This window comes from Haemaphysalis longicornis, unplaced genomic scaffold (genome assembly GCF_048455015.1).
Source record: "Haemaphysalis longicornis isolate Haplotype H1 unplaced genomic scaffold, Haemaphysalis longicornis Haplotype H1 scaffold_6, whole genome shotgun sequence".
NCBI classification, from domain to species: domain Eukaryota; kingdom Metazoa; phylum Arthropoda; class Arachnida; order Ixodida; family Ixodidae; genus Haemaphysalis; species Haemaphysalis longicornis.
Genome location: NW_027526407.1, coordinates 98,958,069 through 98,963,961, shown reverse-complemented (window position 1 = coordinate 98,963,961; position 5,893 = coordinate 98,958,069).

The following is a 5,893-nucleotide window of genomic DNA, read 5'->3' as shown; positions in this document are numbered from 1 at the left end:
TAGCGGGCCCATTGTTAGTAGTTGGGGGAAGCCTCCAACCCCGCCTATTGTACACTCTACTGTCCCCTTCATTTACTGTCGTCTTCTCCTCGGGCTCGTAACGGCGTGTACCGTTTCTTTCATTGTAATTAATGTACTTCGTGTCGGTGTCTTGGCAGCTCTGACCCCAGCGGGGTGTCAACTGCAGTGTGTATTAACTCGTCAAACCTTCTGTTTGTCTGTTTTGAATTTCCTGTGAATGTGAAGTAAATGCCCGTTGTTTCGAAACTGTTTTCCCGTGCCCCGTCTCGTGCCTCACGCCAGCGGCCAATTAGGCGTGGACCTATCGCCGGTTAGCAGGTCCGAACCACATCCTTTATTCGTATCCAGGGGGGAGTTGTTTGTCGCTCCTCCCGTCCGAAGCATCGGCCACTAAATTACCTCGCTCAATTCTGTGACATTCATACACCGTCGAAACACAGTCCATGACAAAAGACACAACTTCAAACGTCTACATCACACTCGTTAATGCTCAAACACGTTCTTGGCACGCTGAATTGGGACGATTTCTGATAAGCGCCCGCCGTGCACACTAAACCAAGCCAAAAACAAAAGCCATATTTGAAGTTCGGGAACAGGGCTCGTTCCGTTCGCACAGTTAACGTCGTCGCTTACTTGGGTTGTGCTTGCGTAGAGATTCACTGAATCTACCCTCAAGCGACGTAGCAGACATAATCCAGCTGAACAGAACAACAGAACATCAGTCCGGCGGGGCGGTGTGGCGGTCTGTGAAATACCACGCTGGGGATTTCAAAGTTGTATTGGGGTTATCTAGCTGATGCTACGGAATGAGTATTGCAGATCGATTTCAGATGGCTCTGCATGCGGATGATATCATAAGCCGTACTTTATGAATGTAAGCGGCCTCAATAGGCGTGCTGCGCGCGATTTAGCCGGTTTCGCTCGATGTTTATCGTATGCTCCACTAGCACCACTTTAATAACCCAACAAGCTAGAAACTCGGTAGTAGGCAGAACTCGGGCCTTCTGGGATAGCGCCAGTGGGCATCTACTGAAGGACTATAGTTACAGAAAACGTCTGTAACTCCTGTTGTATCAAATATTTCTCAGCCAAAATAAATGAAAATTGCCCACTAAAAGGAATTTATCAGTATGCCGAGTTTCTTTTTCTTATCTCAAGTAGTTATTTCACAGTGGATTTGATTTGATTGTGGGGTTTAACGCGCCGACGCAACACAGGCGATGAGGCGCGCCGTAGTGGAGGGCTCCGGATTAATTTTGACCACCTGGGGATCTTTATCGTGCGCCGAAATCTCGTACACACGGGCGTTTTTGCTTTTCGCCTCCATCAGAAAAGCGACCGCCACGGCCGGGAATCGAACCCGCGACCTCGTGCTCAGCATTCACAGTGGATTGTAAAAGTTATATATAACGTTATCTGCAGTCATAAGTGTCCACGCGAGGAGTACTGTTACAAAAAAGGGCTAGGGCTAGAACCCTAGTTCTATTGAGAATATCCCGCAACTACGTATGTGAGAATAAGTGGCTAAAACAACTCCTTTATCACGCCGAGTTTCATTTAAGTTGCAGATGTTAAGGAATTAAGTCTGCTGTCAATGCATGAGTTTCTCCGGCAAGAAGAAGGACACCCCGTGCTTGTCTGCTAGTAGAAAACTGCAATTCATAGCGGCCACCGTCTCCAGATGTTGGAAAAAATATGTTTACATTGTGCAACCATGTGTGACATGTGTGTTTGATAAAGCGTCGCTAGTCCTTCGCGTACACCAAGTAGGATGGATGGCTCCTAAGTATCGGCTTACAGTAACGCACTTTACTGCTACAATTTTGTTGATTTTTCGTGTAAGTGAACAAGAGTTACCGAAGCTTTGCGCGTCTTTAAAATGAGCCATGAAGAGAAAATACAACTTCGTTTAATTTGAAAGAACCGGGATTCAGTATCGCACTCAGCTCCATTACAGCCACAAAGGATGGTTTTTTTAAAGAAAAAAAAAGCAAGAACTATTTTAAAACTTTCAAATTTTGCGCCACAGTGACGTGTTATGAGCAAGAATGACGTCATACGGGCCAACAATAAGGCATAATTTTTAGTGCCTTAACTGCACGTTAGCATTCAAGTGATGTGGTCAAATGGAACTAGAGAGAGAGAGAGAGAGTAGACTTTATTGGGTTCCAGCATGCGGGATTCCCTCCGGCCGCGCAGGGCGCGGGGTTCACCCTATCTCACGTTACACTAGAAGTCCTAGTGTCACGCGGGCCTAGACCTTAAGGCCTTCGTGCCCCGGCGCCGCTCGGGTTACTGAGGGTGTCCCCCTTTCGCCTTTGCAGCGCCAGTGCGGCCTCGAGCTGCCGGACGGCCCTTCGCTGGTCTTCTGGGTCCGTAGACCCCACACGCTGTTCTACTTGCGGCGGTAACACCGGACCGTCCGCGCTGTCTGCGTCACATCCCCAGAGTATGTGAGCCAGGGTGGCTCTAGCGCTCGCTCACACACTGCACATTTCACTCACGTAGAGTTCGGGGCACACGTGTCGCGCTAGCGATGGGGTCAGCACAGTCTCGGTTTGGAGCTGGCGCAACCTCACCGCCTCCCACCGAGTAAGATCCCTGTGCGGAGGCGGGAAGCCGCGCCGTTGCTCCCTGTACCACGCGAGGATGTCGCCGTAATCGAGCAGATGCTGCTCGCCTTCTTCGGTCGCCGTCGCGTCTTCGGAGGCGGGCGCGGCCGCGGTCCGGCACGTGGCGAGACCACGGGCCGCGGCATCCGCCTCCTCGTTGCGGTTCGGAGATCCTGGTATCAGGTCCCTACCCATGTGGGCCGGGAACCATTTTAGTGTCAGCCTCGACTTGGACTCGTCGCTTGCCAGCGCCCTAGCAGCCGCCCCGCACACGGCTCCGCGCGAGAAGCTACGGATGGCCGTCTTGCTGTCACTGAGTATTGTCCGCACGCCCGGGGAGCGCGCCGCCAAGGCTATCGCCATCTCCTCGGCCTGGCTCGCGCTCCGCGTACGCACGCTGCATGACGTGACGATCTTGCCCGTCGTTGCGGCGACTAGAGGCGGCCCCATTTCAGACGTCCAGTCATGTGTCGTCGCGACAGGTCAGTTAGGCGGCCGCCAATCGCACAAACAAGGTTTCGTGACGTCATAGAAAAATTGCGGGAAATTGACTAGGGGGTCGCGACTGCTTCACACGTTTTCTTCATTATCTCCGTTATTTGTTCGAAGATTGCGATGATATTGGTATCATTGTTATCGGGACTAAACCGTCCTTCTAATAAACTCAACTTGTATTTTGTCGTCATGGCTCCTTTAAAGGGTACCGCGTTGCATAAGGCGAGGGGTTCAGTCGGTAAAACCACCCCCTCACTCTAGGGCCTTTCTGACCCACATCCCCAATCCCCAGCAAAGATGGATGTAGGCGATTGCATTCGTCTGCAAAACTCTGCTTCTTCAATAAAGAGCCTTATCTCTCTTTCTCTCTCGGTAAAACGCTTGTCTTTCACAGCGATTCCGACTTCAACTAGTTATATTTGAAAACTACCGAAACACGCTCTTTAAAACATGTTGGAGACAAGAGCGGTGTGCTTGAACCTAAGAACAATGCAGCAGGTTTCGTGCATTGTCCCTCTGCGCGTGCGAAAAGGCATTGCGGCAAAACGACCTTATTGCGAATGCCCAAAAGAAAGCGGCCATGAATACTTTCCTGAGAAAATTATATGCCAACCAACGCTTAGGTGAATATGTCATAACGCCGGGTTTCAGTTACTTGCCATGACTATCTAGTTAACAGGGAAGTAAACGCTACAAAACTTCGCTGTTCTGTTTAGAAAAGGACATCTTGGAAGGCACTACAGTTACGAAAAATGTTCCATAGTCCCGTTTTATGAAAACTGCCGTGGAACAAAGCATGTAAACATTAGCCGCTAAGCAAAGAGCACTCAACGATTACGGTTAGTTGCATTTCTTTGATGTTAGTGATTAGTTAGGAGTAAAGTTGCGAATGTTAGGAAATTCCCGCCTGTTGCATTATATCAAGCTCTACTAGAGGGCGAACGTACAACACAATGAAGGTCTGTTGGAATACAAGTCGAGTCCGTTGATGTTTCAATAACTAATCATCATTCTATAGACATTGTCGTTAAGACTGTTGGGAAAAATTACGTATCCATTGCCTTATCTTCCGTTTGGTGAGTATTTTATATAACTTATCTGGTTATCCGCCCTGACAAAGCGAAATGACTGGCAATTTTCATTTCTTTTTTTTTAAATGCCACACACAACATTACCGAACGAGCGCTTTTGGTATCTCTATTCCTTCACTGGTGAATTTGCGGAGTAATCCGTTCACATATTTTTTTTATTTCTATCTGCTTGCACACAGGGAATAACGGATCGAGTGTTAACGTACTGCTCTAGCGGGGGTCTACAGCACGAAAGAAAGCTTGGCCGAATTCCCCAGGGCTTACGTTTATAAAGGCACACAACAGCGGTCATTTAATTGAACATTTTGTGGGACTGGTTTTTACCACAATGAATAAAAAAAGAGGGATTATGCCACGCAGAAGAAAGGGTGCCTTGTGGAATCAAAACTCACGCTAGCGCTATTGACTCGAGCGGCGGAATTACTACGTTCAGGTAGTTGAAACCACCGAAATGCAAGTGGGCGTTTCGGGCAGCAAAAAAAAATTGTGGTTGATCCCTCTTTAACCGGAATCGGTAAAACACGAAAGTGAAAGGTGCCTTCACCGGAGCAGTTGAATCTTAAGAGAACCTCTTTCATGTGCGAAGTGTTCCCGAACCTGACCCCGCTAGACGAAGTGACGCCGACACGCAAGAAACAAAAAAATAATTGGTTTTTATCGGGACAACAAAACCAAAAAGACATACCCAGATACAGCAGTTTGAAACACCATGGCCATGGGAACAACGCCAGCTCGGAGGGTGCCTCAGTTCACACTCATCCCCCGTACACGAAGGCAATGGCATCGAGACGCCAACTGTCGGCGCTCATTAGCGTCATGATGCGGTACTTCGCTGCGCCTCTCCTACACGGTAGAGAGAGAGAGAGAGAGAGAGAGAGAGAGACATAGAGAGAGAAAGGGCGATCTTTAATGAAGTCTGGCGATGTTAGCTGGGCTAAAATGCCTATTTTGCTACGCCAGTTGATGACGTGATGAAGATGATGGCGATGATGTTCAAGAACTTGATGCGCACAGAGACGGCGAGCTATTCACAGTGACTGGTCTAGACCTCTGTGTTGCAGGTACTCTATCAGTGCTTTGGTAGCCCGTAAAGCACGTTTGGGACACGCCCATGGTCCTAAAACATCCTTTAGCTGTATGTCCACGGAAATCGGCAGTCCCAAACCCACTGCGAGGGACACTTTTTGAGCACTGAATCGTGCACAATCACAGAGGATTTGCTGCAGGGTTTCTCACACATCACAGTGTGGGCAGAGTGGCGACGTAGCCTGTTTTATCTTGAAGAGGAAGGTGCGCGTGTATGCGACATTAAACCGCATGTGATGTAGAATTGCTTCTACCCGCTTGGAAAATCTTGGTGGCATTTTAAATTTGCAGTTCGGATCGATGAAAGATAGCGGCGCGTAATGACGTGATATATCATCCCAGGATGCACGCTGCATGTTCCATGCAACGCTGGATGCAAGTAGACATGCATCCAGCGTTCCTGGAGAATGGTATAGCTATTGCCGATGCACGATGCTTATGCACAACGGATGCATCAATGTCTGCCTTCACATTGCCAGTTACCCCACAATGGGCTGGAATCCACTGAACTCCAGTGTGATGGTGCGCTTGTAGAGCTTGAAGATGTAAAGCGTGTATGTCAGACACAAGCTGGTCTTTTGGAAAAGA